The sequence below is a fragment of the Panthera pardus genome, unplaced genomic scaffold, assembly GCF_024362965.1.
Source record: "Panthera pardus isolate Hobbes unplaced genomic scaffold, ASM2436296v1 HiC_scaffold_2, whole genome shotgun sequence".
Classification (NCBI taxonomy): domain Eukaryota; kingdom Metazoa; phylum Chordata; class Mammalia; order Carnivora; family Felidae; genus Panthera; species Panthera pardus.
In genome coordinates this window covers 62,987,745-63,008,411 of record NW_026526765.1, presented here as the reverse complement: position 1 = coordinate 63,008,411, position 20,667 = coordinate 62,987,745, and the positions used below count along the sequence as shown (strand labels likewise).

General features: G+C 48.6%; 1 long non-coding RNA gene across 10 annotated transcripts in view; it reads right to left on the bottom strand.

Moving 5' to 3' along the window:
* LOC109267523 (uncharacterized) overlaps positions 1–20,667 on the bottom strand; it is a 384,515-nt gene that overhangs the window by 235,746 nt on the left and 128,102 nt on the right. For all 10 annotated transcript variants that reach the window (XR_008423756.1, XR_008423762.1, XR_008423755.1 and 7 more), the window contains exon 2: positions 16,464–16,543. This is a non-coding gene — a long non-coding RNA (uncharacterized LOC109267523). The remainder of the gene's footprint in view (positions 1–16,463; positions 16,544–20,667) is intronic.

Below are 20,667 nucleotides of genomic sequence, written 5' to 3'. Positions count from 1 at the left end.
GCTGTTTTTAGCCTGGTGCTCCTTCTGCAAGGCTGGCTGCTCTGAGAGGCTCACAAAGGAACACGCCTGCCTGCCTTTGGCAGGCACTGATTCACAGCACAGTTTCTGGGGGCTGTGCCGCGGTTTCCCTCCCCAGCCAGGAAGCCAGGCAGAGCCAAGGACGAGGCATCAGGAGTGCTTATCCCCAGGGAGCAACTGCAGGGGACAGAGCAGCTGGGGGCACTGGGGACACCTGGCAGTGAATCATCTATCAAGAATTTTGAAAGGAAGATACATATTTCCACTCTAGTCTCCCTCCCACGCTGACTGCACATCAAAGGGGTCCTCGGATGCAGGGAACTCGTCAGCTGGGTCGATCAGGCCCCGACTGCTGGAAACCGGAGGGCCAGGACCAAAAGACACGTCCCTGAGGGACTGCCCCAATTCTGCAACGTGGGAAGACACACACCTCTGGCCACCACGCACGGAGCTGACAAACGCTGTCAAGGGAAACGGAAGGAAAGTTCTGAGAAGATCTCTAGTCCAAATGCCTCCGTTGCCCAGGCTTATTTTTCCTATCCTTACCCTTTAAATAATCGACCAAAAGGCAGCCTTATCAAAGGCAAGTCGGGTGTTCCCTGACTTAGCTTGCAGCCATTTGCATTCTGCCCTGGCTGCCTGGATAGCGAACACTGCCTGAGACACAATCCAGAAATATTTCCTAGTGCTGGCCGCCCTGACAGGATTAGACCGCCAGCACATGAGATTTCAGCTGGGTGTGCTTTGTGTTAAACTATGCTTGCTACGTGCTGGATTCAATTATAGGTTTTCTTACACTTACATCTTCATTAGTTCTATATTGCCGAGTAGACGGAATGTGCTGTCAGCTTTGGGAAAAAAAAAAAAAGTGTCATTTTTTTTTTTTTCCAAGGATTCAACACTGTCCAGTCCTATTAAAAAAAGAAAGGAAAAGAAAATCTTGGCTCAAGCATACATTGCTAATGGGCATGGAATTGATTCACGAGTCTCCGAGTCTAGTTGTATAAAAGTAATTACTGCAACCTCGAGTAATTGGTTCCATATTCAATATTCACAGAAGGCTGCACATGTTTTACATATATATATGTATGTGTATATATATATATATATACATATATATGTATGTATATATATATATATATATATATATATATATATATTGAATTGGGAGAGAATAAAATATAAATAAAAAAAAGAACTATCAGAGAACATTTAAACTACTCATATACATACCCCTAAAAAAAAAAAAAATCTTTAGTTGTGATAAAGATCTTGAGAGAAACAAACGAAGCAGAGCCGGCAGAGACCAGAGCCCTGAAAACCCCAGCCCCGAAGCCTGGAGAGCAGGCAGTCTGGGCATGGGAAGTCATGCGGATCGAGGTCTACGGCAGCCCCCCGGAGGCCCATTCCACAGCCAGCAACTGTCAGAATGGGGCAGGCACTTCCTGCTCAGCAACATAGCCTACCCCAAAGTCCTGGCGAAGCCTTTGCCTGGCTCCCGGTCTGTGGAGCTTCATATCCTATGTGTGCCTCTGGGAACCACAGTCCCCACTCTCCCCCAAGTGGGTCCCACAGGGCTATATGGTAATGGCTTAAGCAGGCACAGCATGGGGTGGGGCAGAACATCCCCACACAGCTCCAAAAACCACTTTGGGGGAGAAAGGGATCCATGAGGAAAGTCTGCAGACCTGAAGGGACCTTTAGGAGCGAACACAAAGACATTCAGAACTGGAACCTCAGGAAGGGAGTTAAAGGCAGGCCTTCTAGAGTGACATGGGGGCGACAGAATTGATTTCATGGAAATAAACATAAGACTTGACGTTGCTCTCTGTTGCATTTCATGCTTGGTTGGAGCTTGAGATCTCTTGGAGCTTTCTTGCGGCCATCTATAGAATTGCCTCTCTATCCCGGCTTTGTTTCATCTGTGAATGTGATAAGCCTACCTCACACATCTTTACTGGGGCCACTCCCGAAAATGCTGGATTAAAAAAAAGACTTCCACCCGTTTAACAGGAAGCATTGTTCACCCAGGTGCATATGCAAATGTACCTGCTCTACCTTCTGTTACACAGTTCCCCACCTAACCTGAAAGGATAACACCTGATTTGGGGGCTGAGAGGAAGGTACAAGTAGGCAATCAGGTCGCTAATGGGTTCACCAAGAGCTAGGAAGCATGGGGTAGTGTAGTGATCCGGTGGGGTGTGCATGCAGTTCCCAGGCTGCTACCGTGGAGCCCACACCACAGCCGGAGCGACTCCTGGCTCCTCTCTGGTGTTATCTCTGGCCAGCCTCTGTGGATCCTCAGCCTGGCAAGAGATTTAAAACATTCTGGCAGTCCTGTGGGGCCTGTTGCATGCCGCCTTTGATTTGGGGCTCTTGATTTAAGTTCCAACCACGTAGTTTTTTGTTTGGGCTCTGTCCTCCTTCTCCTCTTGAACTTGGTTCATCAAAGTCTGTCTTCCAGAAGGGTATCAGGGCCCAACAGTCCTCAGGGGTATTCCTTTGATAGAGAATCCATAGGAGTAGCAGGAGACCCTCCTCCATTAGGAAGTTCAGCCCAAGGACATGAGACATTTTTATTTCTTGATTTTTTTGAAGTTTATTCCTTTTTGAGAGAGATGGGCGGGGGAGGGGCAGACAGAGGAGACACCGAATCCGAAGCAGGCTCCAGGCCCTGAGCTGTCAGCACAGAGCCTGGCACAGGGCTTGAACCCACGAACCGCGAGATCATGACCTGAGCCGAAGTCGGACACTTAACCTACTGAGCCGCCCGGGTGCCCGAGACATTTTTAAATAAGAGAATGAAAAATATTAAATGTTTGAAATAAATAACTGGAAATCCAGTTAACATGCAATCGAAGGGCATTTGGGCGTCTGAGAAAAGACAATGTGAGTTTTGAGATGCTCCGGAGGCATAAAAGGTGTAAACTCAGGAAAGCTGGACTCAGCACAGCTCCAGTGTTGCAGGGACCTGGCCTAGGGGGTGACGGTGATGCTTTCCCCCAGGATGGCTCAGGGCTCTCCACTCTCCCCATGGAATGGTCAAGCTGCCTGCCATGTGTTCCTGTTTTACAAACTGACGGCAGTTATTGTTAGAAAGGGTTTTGCTGCCAACTTGGAAATATATAGACCGGCAGGACTGGAGAGTGAATTTCAGCTCCTTATCCTGCCGGCTGAGGGCAGCTGCTCATTTCGAATATAAACAGAAGGTACGGGCTGGGAAGTCAGAAGAGACATATCTGCCATCGGTGTTCCACAGGAGCACTTCGGAGAGGACTATCCGAAGGTATATTCTTCTGGAGTTCTGGCTTTGGTTTCCTTCTCTGTAAAATGCTGGAGGCCTTGGGCAGTTGTGAGGATTTAGTACTATAATAAGGCAAGTGGGAACACTACTGGCAAATAAGGGAGAGGAGAGAAAGAAGGAGAGAGAGAGAGACACAAAGAAGATGTTGCCTGTTCCCCCACAAACCAACCCACAGAAAAAAGTAGAGTTGCAATAATCTTCTGCGTTCAAAAAATATTCACTGTTCTGAACACTGTTCTAGATGCCTAGGCTATTACATCAGTGAATAAAGCAGGTAAAAAATGCCTGATCAACCTATGCCTGCAGCTTGATAATCCCTAGACACGTGAGTCACCTGAGCCAATAAATGCCTGTAGCATTTTAGCTAGTTTGAGCTGGGTTTTTTGTTACTTTCAGAGCAACGTGTCCTAACTGCTACTGTCATCCTCTAGACATGGTGACACCTGACCAAACCCTGGGTCTGGTCACATTTCACTCCACATTCAAATTAAGGAGGGACACAAAAGACAAAATGTTCATGTCTCTGTCTGAAAAACCAGCCACCTCTTGGTGGCACACAGCTCTTATAAATAACCAGGAAGCAGATTCAGGCTAGAAAAGGAATTTTAACAATTTCTTTAAAAAAAAAAAAAAAAAGATAAAAGGGAAAAGAAAAAAGGGCAGAATTCCACAGGAAATTGAAGGGAATTTGGGAGATAGAATGTAGCAAGCTTCATTGGGCCATGGCCAGAACAACTGCCCAGAACAAGCCTCCCCTTATTAAAAAGGACAGCCTGAGTGTCCCAGGGTATTAAGACCTTCCCAGAGCCTCTCACTGGAGATCCATATAATGAATGGCATTTCTGAGTACAATGTATATATGCTGATAAGCATTTTTTGTTCATTCTGTGCCCCCTGAAGCTCACTTGGGAAAGATAATGCTCTGAACTTTCAGGATCTCCAAGTGTTTCGGGTTGTTTTGTTTTGTTTTGTTTTGTTGTTGTTTTGTTTTGTTTTGTTTGCTTTTTTACTAAGTCAGCGTTTTGGGGTTTTTTTCTTCTACTTTGTAGATGGTGAAATAAACCCCAGTTGTCTTGAAGTCTAACGGGATATGCCCCTCAACTGAAGATCAGGGCTAAAGATCAGAACACAGATGTTCTCAGAAAGATTTGTAAAAGCAACACACACACTCCTTCCCTTATCCTAGAAAGTAATCTAAGAGCCTTTTAATAAGCCCTTTCAGTGCTGTAAGTTGCCATGGACAATTCTGCTATTTCTGCCTCATCAGCACCTACTCCTCTATCTTCTGTTAACAACAACCAATTTTCTTTTGGGAGCCAATTTTCCTCCACTCTCAGGCTTGGTGGCTCAGTTAGGTCTGACCCCCTGTCTTGGCTGCAGGACAGGAGGGACAAGCGACCCAGACCCAGCCAATCAGAGCATCACACCCTCCTGGTCACACGATAATTGGTTTAAGAATGGTCCTATGGCTCAAACCAGACCAATGGAAATCAGTCCAACAACTTATGTAGAAATTTGGGGGGGGGGGGCGGGGAACGCTGCTCCTTCTCACTGAGGCTGCTTAGCTGATAGAATGCAAGTCCAGAGGACCTCAGTACTAATGGGAAGATAACAGAACAGATAGTTGGGGACAGATGGAGTCTTGATGACACATTTGGATGCCCCAGATCCAACTGTGCCTAAAGTCAGCCTCTTCAAGATATCTAAGCCAAAATTTTTCCTACTGTTTTTTCTTTTACTTAAACTAGTTATGTCTCTATCATTTTCAACCAATCCTGGCTAATTCGTAAGTAAAGGTATTCCCTACCTGGCCTATCCCTGCCCATACCACACTCAATGGTGGCAGTTTAGAAATTGCCTGGGCCCCACCATCTACTCCTTCCAAACGCTGTTTATCTTGAAAAAGATGCAGCATTCGCAATGCTGCCCCTCCTTCCATTCTCGCCCTATGAAATCCAGTTGTTTTCAAAGCCGTGACTACAGACCCCATCCACCTCCATTGACCCCATGGGCCTTTTACCCAAGATCTTTTTTTAGAGGCACCCCAACTCCAGTCCTGTACACGATGCTCTTGCGGTGGTAGGCAAGAAAGCACGAACCGGAGTCCTGATCAACAGGAGCTTACCTGGGGCTTCAGCCTAATGTTGTGAGGCCTGGCTTCTGATTAGTTAGGAAGTGCTCAGAAAAAACAGCAGCTCTAGCACCAGGGAAAGAAAACCAACAGGGCTCTGTCACAGGTGTCTTCGAGTCCTTCCCAGACAGCTCCCTGAGGCCCACAGCGATTACCAAGTCCTTTTCACAAAACCTCACGATCATGCCTCTATGTTCTTTTCTGGAAAGGCCACTGAAGACCCCACTATCCAGCACAGGGCAAGTGCACAGCCAAGGCCAAGTGGTGGCTCCCTGAGGCTCTCAGATCAAGCGGTGTTCGCATGTACACAGAAAAAGGCTGGCCCCAGGCTCAGAACACTATCCATCACCTTCCAGAAAGAGAGCTGCGGGCAGGGCTCCACTGACACTCACAGGGCATCAGCAACCTTCTGCTCTGAGGGGGTCGGCAGTAGGCTGAATAATGGCCCTAAGTACCTAGACCCAAAGATGTCCCCGTCCTAATTCCTAGAACCTGCGATTGTGACCTTGGAACAAGGGGCTCTGCCAATGTAATGAAGTTCAAGATCTTGAGATGGCGAGGTGACTCTGCATACTCCGTGGCCCCGTGTGGTCACATATCTCCTAATAAGAGGGGCACAAGGGGAGTCAGAGTCAGAGGAGAAGTCCATGTGATGACAGACGAGAGGCTGCGGTGATGCGTTTTGAAAACAGCAAGTGCCCAGCAGCCAAGGAATGGAGGTCGCTTCCAGCAGGTGGAAAACCCGAGGACATGAATTCTCCTCTAAGGTCGCCAGAGAGCCAACACCTTGACTGATTTCTGACTTCCAGTCTCCAGAACTGTAATAAATTAAATCTGTGCTGTTTTAAGCCACTACCTTTGTGGTACCAGGAAACTAATTCAGATTATCTGGGTCCAGATGCCAGTGGCAGCTCCCTGCTCAGCCCAAGCAGGGATCTGGTTCCTACGGCTGGGAAAATGCTACAGGTACGTGACAGTGTCCCCATCTCACAGCTCCCATGACATCCTGGTCCTTCCCCTCCTCTGAAGGGAACCCCTGAGCTCAGACTCAGAGCCCTGCTGACCAAAGAGAGCCAGACGGAGGTTCTGAGGGGCAAGGAGGCTAACGTTCCTCCACTAGTCACCAACCTGGCTGTAACTGGATAGGACATCGTGTCTCCTGCTGTCACTTCCCCCAACAGAAGCACGGTAGAGAGAAAGGACGGAAGTACATGGCCAGTGTAACAAATGACCACAAACATAGTGTCTTTAAAAAAAATTCATTCTCTACCGTTCCAGAAGGCCAGGAGTCCAAAAACTGTCTCACCAGCTAACATCAAGATGGCGGCAGGGCTGGATCCTTTTGGAACTACTGAGGGGAGCATCATATACAGAAACTAGACAATGCAAAATCATTGGAAATAACTGCAAGTTAAATAAAACCCACCAAAGGGAGGAATCTATTTTCAATGGGGAGTCATCTCTGGGAGAAGCCAAGCTAGCTTCTTCGGGCCATTTCTGTCCTTTGTGCTAATGCTGTATTGGCGAGAATCCTAGTGATCTCCATTCAAGGTAATACACTCATTTGTCCCTTTCCCTCCACTGGACCCTCAGCTGGGACTCAGTAAATTCTAACTGTGTATTCACGTATGGGAGCCAGGTGGGAGAGCTGCAGCCAGTCCTCGCTGGCTTTTACCCAACCTAGAAAGTAGCCAAGTGCCCAGAGCTGCCCTCTCCTCCCACTGTCTGGCCTTATGACCAACAGAATAGAATGTTCCCTGTCCCCACAGACCAAACAAAGGCATAGGAAAATGGTGGCCCTAGGGCATGGCCGTTAATATGCCAACAGACTGCTCTCTGTCAAGATGTTCTCATGGGCAAAAACTTCAACATCAAACCTCAAGACACAACTCCTCTTTCTCCCTAAATTAACATCAGCACTGGAAGAAAGACCTGGCTTGTTGTCATCATCCCCACAAGGGCAACCAATTACTGAGTGCTTACACATACCACTCTGCAGACAGGTGAAGAAATCCAGCCAAGTCCATTGACTCAGCTCAATCCTTATGTTCTTGCCAACAACTGCTGTTCCTACACACAGTTGCTACATCCACATATGATGGGATAGTTCTTCAAAACTACTAACTGGTAAGGGTTTTGTTTGGCTTTTGTTTGTTTCCTGTGATTTCACATTACCCCGGGATGATTCCCCCATTCATGCAGCAGTCAGGGTGTTCTATATCCTTATACCCCAAGGGATGACACACAACCAGAATCTTTTCTTGAGTTGCCAAAGTGTAGAGCCTTCAAGACCCGTAAAGGGCTTATTTGCAAAGGCAACACAATAGACTTTGGATAAGTTGTGATTAAGAAGAGCAAAGCTTCCAATCATACCCAGGTCAAGGTTCCCTAGACCTGAGGGAGCAAAGGACGTGAAGCAAGGGATGAGAGAGGGCACCCTGTCTCCTGCCCCTGGACTTGGCCCAAAGAGAGTGGAGAGGATGACAGGAGGCCCGTGCAGTTTCTCCCAAACCTCAGTCATTAACGTGTCAACACTGTATTTTTGCTGTCACTTTTCACCCATAGTGACATTTACTTGCTTTTTCCCTTTATTTTTTTTTAATGTTTATTTACTTTTGACAGACAGACAGACACACACACACACACACACACACACACATACACACAGCACAGCACAAGTGGGGGAGGGGCAGAGAGACAGAGGGAGACAAAGAATCCAAAGCAGGCTCCAGACTCTGAGCTGTCAGCACAGAGCCCGATGCGGGGCTTGAACTCACGAACTGTGCGATCATGACCTGAGCCGAAGTCGGAGGCTTAATCGACTCAGCCACGCTGGCGCCCCTTGCTTTTTCTCTTTGAATTAACTTTAAAATAACTCTTTTTAAAACCTTGCTTCCTTCCAAGCAAGAATATTCTTAAAATCAGAGACTTGATGTGCTGGTTATATTTTTCTAGTACTCATGAAAATAAATACATAACAATTAACATTTTAAAAACACTTGTGTGTTACCTAAACGCTTGCCCTCGGGGAAGTGCTGTTACTACCTCCGGGGAACATGATTACACTTTCAGATGGAAGCCCTAGGGAAGAGGGCGCACAATCAGGAATGAGGGTCCTTTGCAAGGCCCTGGGCAACCACAAGGAACAGGGGCCAGGTTGCGGGGTGTGCTGAAAAACTGAAATTGATGACCCCAGATACAGCCACGGCATTCACCAAAGCTCTGTATGACCACTGGTGAGTGACAAACTGGGAAGTAAATGCCTCGCAAATATTCCTAGTGCCATGAGAACACCCTGACCTTTGATTCTCACAGATAGCAAATGACCTGAGTTGTGGCTCCCTTCCGGACAATAATAAGGATGTGCCCCATGAGCTGTCTGGTCTTTGCTCTGTCTACAAACCCACATGCCCACAGGGGTGAGGCAGACAGTGAGTTCAGTGGGCCTGTGTCAGCCCCAAACCGCAATGCAAGCAGGGGAAAAAATGACCACTGACGCTTGGCCTCGGGAAGCGGGAGACAAGAAGGAACGGTGGGCGCTGTGGAGGACCGGGGGTCAAGCATCAGTTACCCCAGCGCCCGCCAGCTGCTTCATGCCCAGACGGGGACTTGCTCTGTCCAGATGTTCAGATTTTTTAAGGCAAGCTGGACAATGACAGTGTTGTGTCTATTCTCTCAATTTGTAAGTACTGATAATCCAAGGTGAAAGAATAAAACTCTCCGGCAAACACCACGTGGGCCAAATTTGGCCCAGGGGCATCTCATTGTAGCCTGCGTTTGAACTGTTGAAGGCAGGGGACGGAAGCTCACTTCTCCCTGGAGATAAAACTTTACAGATCTGACCCCACAGTCCCCAAGGCTCCCCTAAGGAGGGCCTGGTTATCCCCATGTTGCAGATGCTGTGATGGAGGAATGTGGTTAAGAGAACAGGCCCCAGTCTCTGGGTTCCTCAGCTGTGTGACCTTGGACAAGGTACTTTATCTCTCTGCACATCAGTTTCTTCATCTATAAAGCAAGGTTGAAAATAATGGTATGGCACCAGGAGGGGAGTTAAATGAGATTATGTATGTACCCCCCGGGCACATATTAAACATTCAAACTCTTGGTTCTTGTTAAATGACTTGCCTGAGGTCACACTGTTTGGATATGAAGAACTCACATCAGCTGACACCAAAACCAAAGGTCTTTCCGCCAGACTATATACATCCTGTCACATGACCAGCAAATTATGTCATTAATGTCTGCAAACCACCCCCCCGCCCCCGCCGCCCCAGTTTAACATCGTGCCCAAATCAGACTTCCCAGAAAGTTACCGGGACATATACTTAGCGATGCGCACAGTCTCTCTGCCACAGCCTGGGGATTCAGACTGCGTGAAAGCGCTGTGGGGCCACAGGGAGAGCTCATCACATGAAGCCGCACAGCCCTGCGTCCAGACCCAAGCTGCATGACCTCCCCACTCTGAGCCTCAGTATTGCAGCCTGGGAAATAACCATGTCTAATAGTCACCCCACCAGACTGCAGTGAGGTCTGAATGAAACAACACGAAGGCGAGTTCTTCAGAAACGGGAAGCGCGTCACAACTGCCAGCCTGGTAGCTGATGTCTACAATGATTTAACTCTCTCAGGGCTGCAGAGTCAGCATCCCTGGGTCTGGCTAGACAAGGTCAACCTGCAGCAGAGGGGCCCAGGAAGTGGCCCTGGGTCTCCCTGGCCGAGGGTTGGAGGGGGAGGAGAGGGGAGGGGTCTGTTTCCCACGCCTGGACATTGAGAGATCACGGTGATGGGAATCTGGCAGGGGGAACAATTATTTCTCCTTGCTGACGAACAAAGGAGCCTAGACCTCCAGCTTCCAAATGCAGAATGCAGAGTACTCTCTTGGCCACTATTAACTAATTGACTATGAAGTAAAGAAGTGTGGGAATACACAGCCAAAATAGAAATGAACGTTTTAAGAAATGGATGCCTACCCACAGCACACTTAAGATGTATGCGTTTTATCGTATGTTCAGAAAAAACTATAAGCAAATAGTGGACTCTAACAATATACACGCCGAAGTATACTGGAGATGCGTCTTAGTGGCTGCAACTTACACTGAGATGCACGCCCCGAAATTACAGATGGATGGATGTAGACAGGAAGGGCCAGGTAGGGAGAAACATGATAAAACCGCACGCAGTTGAATATGAATGCATGTATAGGGGCACACACACCCCAATGTTTATAGCAGCACTTTCAATAATAGCCAGGTTATGAAAAGAGTCGACATGTCCATCAACTGATGACTGGATACAGAATATGCGGTATATACATACAATGGAATATAACTTGGCAATGAGAAAGAATGAAATCTTGCCATTTGCAGCAACATGGATGGAACTGGAGGGTATTATGCTAAGTGAAATAAGTCAGTCAGAGAAAGACAGATACCATATGTTTTCACTCATATGTGGATCTTGGGAAACTTAACAGAAGCCCATGGGGGAGGGGAAGGGGGAAAAAGTTACAAACAGAGAGGGAGGGAGGCAAACCATAGGAGACTTTTTTTTTTATTAAAAATTTTTTTTTAACATTTATTCATTTTTGAGACAGAGAGAGACAGAGCATGAACGGGGGAGGGGCAGAGACAGGGAGACACAGAATCTGAAACAGGCTCCAGGCTCTGAGCTGTCAGCACAGAGCCCGACGCGGGGCTCGAACTCACGGACCGTAAGATCATGACCTGAGCTGAAGTCGGCCGCTTAACCGACTGAGCCACCCAGGTGCCCCCATAGGAGACTCTTAAATGCAGGGAACAAACTGAGGGTTGATGGGGGGTGGGAGGGAGGGGGCAGTGGGTGATGGGCATTGAGGAGGCCACCTGTTGGGATGAGCACTGGGTGTTGTATGGAAGCCAATTTGACAATAAGTTCTATTTAAAAAATATTAATGCGTGTAATTTTTGAAAACTTAAAAAAAATAACTTTTAAAAATACATAAACAATTTTTAAAAGACTAATGCACGTAGACTGTAAGTGGCAGGCATGTGAGCACTCGCTCTAAAAGTCCTCCAACTTTTCTGCATTGTTTGAAAACTTTTTGTAAGACAATGTTAGAAAAGTAGATGCCTAGTAAATAAATTTAATATAGTTGTTCTAATATTAAGCAGGAAAAGCAATCTGTATGATTTCCATTATATAAAGGCTCCTCTGCCACCACGATGGGATGTAAGACATTTTAGGAAAGACTCCCTTTTGAAAAAAGAAAAAGAAAAAACCCCACAAATCTCTGCTGAAATGTTGTCACTGGAGATTTGTACGTCTGCACCTTGAAGGCTTCTGGCCCTCCAGAATCCTCTTTTATGTTTAGGGTGTCTTCAAAGAACATACCCCTCCAGTCATTATCAACATGCATCTGAGAGGGAGAGAAATTGGCAACCAGCTGAGAGGAAAATAGAATTGGGAAGTAACAAGAGATGAAAAGCAACCACTAAAGAGACGGAAGGAAACGGGGTCAGATGAGGACAAACCTGTTTTCAAAACGTGGTCTCCTATTGGCTGCACCAGAATATTTGCCATATTATGCCATGTGAAGAGGGAAACTGAGGCAGAAAGGTGTAAAGAGACCTGCCTCAAGTCACAGAATGCTCCACAAATATAAAAGTCGGGAGCGGTACCTTCACCACCTCTGGAACGGGGTCCGCTTTACCCAATGCACCTGCACTGGGGGGGCCACGCAGTCGGAAGCCGGGAGCAGACGTGCCCAGGGGAGGTGGGGAATACTGCAGGGGAACGGCAGGAACTGAGGTGGGGAACTGCAGGTGAGGGCCTCCTCCCGGACATTCCTTCCATCCCACTGCTTCCAGGTGGGCAAGGAACTCTCTGGAGCTCTCTCCTCGCCCTCTGGGGAAGGCGTTCCTGCCTCCAGGTGTGAGGGAAGGAGAGACCAAAGCGATGCTTATTCCGTCAGCGTCCCTGCCCCTAAGGCAAACCACGTGAGCCTGTCCCCTTCCTGGTATGGAAACCCACAGCGGGTGGTGGGGTCGTGGGCAGACGGGGTGAGGACAACTCTTTTCTGATCAGGTCCCAGCACTCGGCGAGATGAATGCTCCAACAGTAAGTCAGCCTGGAGACGGAGTCCTGAAAATGCTAGTTGAACAGCTTCTTAACTTGGACAGTCACTCAAGCGTAGAATTACTCAAAATATCTTTGCCCATTAAACTGCCCTTTTTTTTTTTTTTTCTTTACAAAATCTGGCTGTTCTTCCCAAAATGTTTTGACTGGGAATTTCTGAAATGTCTTGAATATCTTGATGTGCAGTTCTTTGCAACAAGGGGAATCTGCCCTGTTCCACACCGCAATGTGCAGCGAAGGTCCAGAGTCAAGGAGCCAGAAGCCATAAAGCTGGAATTACAGTAATGCCATCCTGAGGCCAGAGATAGGAAGCAAGCGTGTCACTCACCCTCACCCAGTGGAAGTGGCCTCCCAAGACGGGGCCCAATCCAGGAAAATAAACACTGAGGCAGAAGAGGTGACACGAACAAACGAACGGCATCTTAGGACAACAAAGAGCACAGCAGGTGAAAGTTCAGAGTCATTCCATTGACAAAGGCTCTCTGAGCATCTACTGAACACGGAAGTACATCCAGAGAGCAGCAGAAAGGGGTGTGTCAGCAGGGCCATGCTGGGCGGTGGGGACGATGGCCACGTGGGGGCTGGGGAGCTCAGGGAGGCAGCGGAAGGCCAACTCGGACAAACCCCCTTCTCAGTCCAGCTCACAAGCCTCCCCGCCCAGGTTCTGGGACCTCACAGTGGCTGCATGATAGTTCCCGGGAAAGGGGGAACTCAGGACACTGACGGCACAAGAAGCTGGGTGGGGAGTCGGGGAGCAGCCAGTGCAGGGCACCTGGGCACCCCTGAGAAACGTTCTGTCCTTGAACCACTCTGAGACACTCGGCAGCCACACCCTTAACTCAGCCACCACCACTTTTGGTTCTTGAAGCCTGCTGGGTTACCAGACATAGACTCTCTTATAAAAGATGTCCCCAGATTTCTCTCTTTTTTTTTAAATTTTTTTAATGTTTATTTATTTTTGAGAGAGAGACAGAGAGAGTGTGAGCGGGAGAGGGTCACAGAGAGAGAGAGAGAGAGGGAGACACAGAATCTGAAGCAGGCTCCAGGCTCTGAGCTGTCAGCACAGAGCCCAACGCGGGGCTCAAACTCATGAACGGTGAGATTGGACCTGAGCCGAGGTCGGACGCTTAACAGACTGAGCCACCCAGGTGCCCAAGATGACCCCAGATTTCTTGATTATGGGACTATGTCAGGTTGGCCCCTCTTCTCCACAGAGCAGGAGCGAGGCCAGCTTGCAAGAGGCGGTTCTCCACTCAGCCCTGCGTCTCTACTACCTAAGACGTGAGCTGCGATTCTCCAGAGTCCAGGAAGGATGTATTTGGACTCCTTGGAACGGAGCAGATGCCCTGGCTTCTTGAACTTAATGAGGAGTGAGACACTTAGCTTTGATCTCTGCCCCAAGCCACGGACGATCAAAATACTCTGGATTTGTACTTACGTAGGTAGCTCCATTAGGTAGCTCCATTTTTAGGCAAAATTGCACCCAGCAGCTAAACCAGTGTTGGCACCTCCCAGGTGTAGCATCCCTTAGCTGCCCACACCCAGCCTCATAAGTCTGTGCCTTGGCTCGTCAGCCCCAAAGCGGGACATTAAAGACTTACTGAGCTACATCTTTAATAATATTTTAAAAAAATGTTTAAGAACCGCCATAAAAATCCACTGGATGGCATTTTTTTTTTTCCACTTTGGCAAAACTAGAGTCATCGTCTGTGTATTACAAACTCAACCACAAGAGAAGAAAGTCAGCCAGTCACAATTTAGAAAATCACATTCCAATAGCCCTAGAAGGGTATATTAGCTGAGCGGAGATGTGTCCAGTCACATCTGTCTTTTTCCACAGACGCTGCTCCCCCAGGCCACTATTGAGCAACCTGTCCCCTTTCCAAGCAGCCTCTGTATGCTGAATACTGACCTGAAGTGATTCTCTGTTTTCTCAAACCTACAGACCAAGAGGCCTTGGACCTGATATAATTTGAGAAGCCCCGGAGACAGATCCCTTGACCTTCCACCCCTCTGCCAATTTAGAGATTCATTGGAGCGAATGTTACTTCTAAAAGGTCCTTTATAAATGCAAGCTGCTCCTGGGAGGGATAATGCATTAAGCCATATAGCCGTTCACACTTTAGTATGAAGTAGTCCGCTAATAGCTACCCTTTATGAAGCATCTCCTCTGGGCCTTGCATGGAAGCAAGAACTTTCAACAGTCACTTACTCAAACTTTGAAGGAATTGAACATTATAAAGCTTTGATGGGGGAAAGTCTGGACATGTCTGATTAACAAGGGGTTAGGATGGAAATGGACACGGGAGATGGAAGGCCGAGGGGGTAGTATCGACTGTTAGGAGGAACTCAAGATCGTCTTCACAGAGGTGACATTTCAGTGGAATTTTGAAGGATGTGGAGTAGTTCCACAGGTAGCCAAGGCAAAGGAGGGGGAAACAACATGGGAAAGATCCATGTACAATGGCATCCTGTATCAGTCCGAGTGCCAACAGGACTACTCCAATGAAGAGAATTCAAGAAGGGTTTAGTAAACAGATTACTGACAAAGGTGTGGGCAAGATATAGGGAAACCACAAGAGACGGTGCAAGAGTCCAGGGGCTATACCATCCCTGGACTCAAAAGGATGAAGGAAGGCAGCAGTTACGTGAACGCTGAGAGAGAACATTGTATACAGCAGGCCACCTTGAGAGGATCTGCGACTTCTAACGCCCACAGCCAGCCTGAGATGACCCCACAGAATGGAGGCCGAGGAAATAAATACCTGCGCCTCTCTCTCCCTCCCTCCTCAGATCTCCTGCGGGGCTCCCCATCTGCCAGGCCCAACGGGAAGCCAGAGGTCAGGGCAGGAGAGCCTAGGTGATGCACCCCAAGTAGTCAGATTCCTAAGGCTGAGAGCTGGGCAGAGCAGAGTCAGGGTGGATCTGGGGTGGGGGCAGCTGGAAAGCACCCAGCAGTGTGTGAGATGTGGCTAGAGCACGGAGTATGGGTCAGGGTGAGGGGGGCAGCAGAGGGTGTGGGGTGTGGGTAAACACAAAGGAGCCTACCTGTCGAGCTAAGGAGGAGTGGAAACCATTGACCTGCAGTGGTCATAGAGGCAAAGGCCGCTGCCTTTGCCGAGAGCCCTGGGAACAGGCGTCCAGCAAATGATGCATGGCAGCCAAAAACTCCTGAGCTAAGCCAACACCTTCCCGAGCCTCCCGAGCTGTGCTCTGGAAGCCGACCCCAGCCAGCGGCGTTGTCTCCCTGCCACTACAGAAGAGAGCCTGGGAAAGCAGAGGGGTGGCTACTGAAGGGAGCGCAACCTAGAACATCTTGAACCAATTCAAACCAGCCTATCTCTTTGATTGATATTCCAGTCCACCTTTTCCCCCTTCCACACGTGGAAAGGCGGCCCTGTGACAAGGAGCTCTGCGGGAACAGGTTTCCCAGAAAAACGAAAACTGTCCGTCTGCCTACCCCAAGGGACCACTCCAGGCGGCCAGCCGGGAAGCCAAGGCAGTCCTGCCCTGTAAGGCCTCAGGAAAGAAGATGAGCGCCAGCCCCCTCTCATCTGGGAAACATTAAAAGCAATCTCTGAAGTGATTCATTAAAAGTCCTCCAGTGGCAGAAGACCATCACCCAGATGTGAAAATAAACACAGAGGGAAATTCCAGCATTCAGAACTGTTTCAAGTCTTGAAACAAATGCATGGTTATTTCAGGGAAAGGAAGAGTCTAGTGACTGTCTTTCCAAGCCCACACAATCCAAGTCAGACTCTCTCCATAGCCAGCAGGCCAGGCAAATTCCCACGATGCCAGATTCAGAAAACTGAAAGCACTCACTTGACTCTCTGGGGCCCTTCCCACTTGAACTTCTCAGCGGCTCCCTGGCCAAGGCCAGTCACCCACACTTACCAAGCTTCTGGTGGTGCAGCCTTCAGCTCAGCCTTCGTAAGCACCGGAAATTAAAGTAGAAGCAATTGTTCCATGCTGCTCTGGAAAAAAAAAAAAGCATAGAAACTAAATGGAGCATGAATCAGTATCAAGCAAAACAGTGTATGCCCTGATTAAAAACAGGAGAAAAATGGGAGCATATTTGGGCACTGATCACATATTATCACATCCAGTGTCTGGCAGAGTAGATGGCACAGGGTAGGCATTTGATAAACATGGAAGGAAGGAAGGAAGGAAGGAAGGAAGGAAGGAAGGAAGGAGGGAGGGAAGGAAGAAAGGTGGGAAGGCAGGAAGGCAGGAAGGCAGGAAGGAAGGAAGGAAGGAAGGAAGGAGGGAAGGAAAGAAGGCAGGAAGGCAGGAAGGCAGGAAGGAAGGAAGGAAGGAAGGAAGGAGGGAAGGAAAGAAGGCAGGAAGGCAGGAAGGCAGGAAGGCAGGAAGGAAGGCAGGCAAGAAGGCAGGCAGGCAGGAAGGAAGGAAGGAAGGATGGAACGAAGGCAGGCAGGAAGGCAGGAAGGAAGGCAGGAAGGAAGGAAGGAAGGCAGGCAGGCAGGAAGGAAGGAAGGAAGGAAGGAAGGAAGGAAGGAAAGAAAGAAGAAAAGAAGGAAAGAAGGCAGGAAGGCAGGAAGGCAGGAAGGAAGGAAGGCAGAAAGGCAGGCAGGAAGGCAGGAAGGAAGGCAGGCAGGAAGGCAGGCAGGAAGGAAGGAAGGAAGGATGGAAGGAAGGCAGGCAGGCAGGAAGGCAGGAAGGCAGGAAGGAAGGCAGGAAGGAAGGAAGGAAGGCAGGAAGGAAGGAAGGCAGGCAGGCAGGAAGGAAGGAAGGAAAGAAGGAAAGAAGGAAAGAAGGCAGGAAGGCAGGAAGGAAGGAAGGCAGGAAGGCAGGAAGGAAGGAAGGCAGGAAGGCAGGCAGGAAGGCAGGAAGGAAGGAAGGATGGAAGGAAGGCAGGCAGGCAGGAAGGCAGGAAGGAAGGCAGGCAGGAAGGAAGGAAGGAAGGCAGGAAGGCAGGAAGGCAGGAAGGCAGGAAGGAAGGCAGGAAGGCAGGAAGGAAGGCAGGAAGGCAGGAAGGCAGGAAGGCAGGAAGGCAGGAAGGCAGGAAGGAAGGAAGGAAGGAAGGAAGGAAGGAAGGAAGGAAGGGGGGTTGGTTCTCCACCCATAAGAAACTTGTCCCTGAATCCAGGAGTTACTGAAGTATGTGCCTTACTTGGAGAAACCCTACAGAATCACACCTTACCCCTACTTCCCACCCATTTAACTGGTAAGGATCAGAAAAAGGGAAGTTCCTTGAAGCGAAATTTAGATCCTTCCCACCAGAAAAATACGAAACTACTCCTACACACCTGGGAGTTCTTTTTGTGTTATTACTGTAAAACACACATGACGCGAAATTTACCATCGTAACCATTTTTAAGTGAACGCTTCGGCGACCTCAAGCACACCATTGCGCAACCACCACCACCATCCATCTCCGAACTCTTCATCTCGAAAAACTGAAACTATACCCACTAACCAGCAGCTCCCCACTTCCTCCTGTCAGGCCCTGCCAACCATCATTCTACTTTCTGTCTCCATGAACTTGACTGCGCTACGTACTTCACCTGAGTAGAATCATACGGTATTTGTCCTTTTGTGTCTGGCTGATTTCACTTAGTGTACTATCCTCCAGATCCACCCGTGTCATAGCATGTGTCACAATGTCTTCTCTTGTTAAGGATGAGTAACGTTCCACTCTTATGCGTGTACCACATTTTGCTGATCGTTCGTCCATCACTGGACCCTTGTGTCGCTCCCACCTTTGACTATTGTGAATAATGCTGCATGATCATGGGTGGACAGATAGCTCTTGGAGCCCTTGCTTTCAATTCTTTTGGGTATATACTGCTAGGATTTCTTTTGGGCGGTGACATTTCCCTGAAAGGTGGAGGTGGGTGGAGGCAAACCCAGCATTCGCTGAGATTGAGCAAATCAGTTAGCTGTCAAATGACTGGGAAACACAGCGATTATCAACGTAGGTATATTTAGACTTCTTACGGTACGCTGTGCACACAGATAGTTATGAGCCCTGGGGAACCCCAACCTCATCCCATTCCCAGTAAAAGGGGCAGGGTTTGGAAGCCTGAGACCTGGGTTCAAATCTCAGGAGGAGCCCTTTTTAGTGAAGACTACTGAGAGTATATGATATGCTCGCATATTGTAAGCACTCAGTAAACTCTGTCTTCTCCACCCTAAGACCCTTTTTCCTCAATCTGAATTCTGGATGTAGATGACCAGATACCGGCTTTGTCATAACCTGTGAATGTAATGAAATTCAGCCAAACTGCTCTGACGAGATCCTAGAATTTTCCCAGGAAGAGGGTGGTGTCAACAACCCTAACTTGAGAATGCGTAGCACTCAAAGTTGGCACATTCACCCGCCAAATGTCCCCATTCACCTCAGATGAAAAAGGATTTCCAAAGAGTAAGTCCTTGGCTCGGGGCCACGTAGCAAAACTGTTAATAATGTGGCTGAGGGACAGACCCAACAGTGGAACATAGGGTTGAGGGAGAACGTTCTGGAATTAGCAGCCTGGGTGTGACCTCAAGAAAGCCACCTCACCTTCTCCAAGCTTCAGCTTTCTCATCTGTAAAATGGAAGCAATAATACTTTTGCCTCCTAGAATGGCTGTGAGGAGTAAGAGAGGGACAGTGTGGTAACATGCTTGGCATAGGGCCCACATCCAGTCAGCTGTGGAACCAGAAAAGATGAGCCAGGTCCCCTCTCCCTTCAATCCTCGGGCATTTCTGCAGGAACAGGGGCTTTAATGGGAAGCTGGCATCCTGCTCTGACCCTTCTCCAAACTGTACCCTCAGCACTCTCCACGTTTTCTTTCGTCACCTTCATGGCCTTGATCATAAAGCTCAGGAGAAATAAAAAGAAGCTCACCCACCCATTTACCCATCTATCCATCCATCCATGCACCCAGCCAACGTTTATTGAGGGCCTACCCTATGCCAAGCCTGACAAAGCCACTGGGAACCAAGAGATGAATGGAACGGGCCTCTCCTCTGCAGGAAGGCACAGGGCAGTGGGGGAGGAAGAGAAGTTAATGGTAAGAATGGCACCTGGGTGGCTCAGTCAGGTAAGCATCCAACTCTTGATTTGGACCCAGGTCATGACCTCGCGGTTCATGGGTTCAAGCCCCACAATGGGCTTTGTGCTGACAGTGCAGAGCCTGCTTGGGATTCTGTCTCTCTCCTCTTTCTGCCCCTCCCCTGCTCATGCTGTGTGCGCTCTCTCTCTCTCTCTCTCTCTCTCTCTCTCAAAATAAATAAGTTAAAAAAAAAAAAAAGAAGAATGGCAGATGCTTACTTAGGGCCATGTGCTAGGCACGGCTTCAGGTCTCTTGGCATAATCTGTTTCATTCTCCTCACACCCCATGAAATAGCGCTGCAATGATTCTGTTTCACAAATATGGAAACAGCATATGGACAGTAACTTACCCAAGGTCACAAAGCTATTAAATTTAACCTCTAAACTGTCAGAACCTAATCCTAATAGGAGTCCGGGGACAGAGGTCAGGGGTGGGGCTCAAGGGCAGGAGGGACGGTGTCCTACAGTTCCCCAGAGTCAGCAGGCCACAAACTGCTGTGGAACTTCCACAACCTGAAGGTTGACAAGTGGGGGCTATATAGGCTACACTCTTCAGCATGGTCCCTTACAGTCACCGAGTGTTGTCCTCACACGTCAGCTCACTTTACCTTCAAGAGAGCTCTGTGAAGGGGATCTAAGCTGTCCTTACTTCACAGAGGAGGAACCTGACACTCGGCGGGAGGAAGTGTTGGAGCCAACTCAAAGCCAAGGACGCCCAGCACATGCACCTGTCAAAGGCCCCTGTTCAGCTCAGATGAAAGAATTATTTCCAAAGAGAACATCTTTGGCCGGGTCCTACGTGCTTGCCAAAGGCAAGGGAGCTGGAAATGCATTCGGTCTCTTTGTCTCCCACCAATGACCAGCCCACATGGCAGCATGTCTTCCTTTATCCTCTGCCCTGGTGTCCCCTCCTGAACGCAGCCACAATGATCACTTCATCTAAGACAACACCCCATAGCTCCCCGCCGGCCTTCCCTACTCCATTTCTCTTCAGGACACTTATGGTTATCTGGTATCAAAGTAGACTCGTTTGTTTAGTAT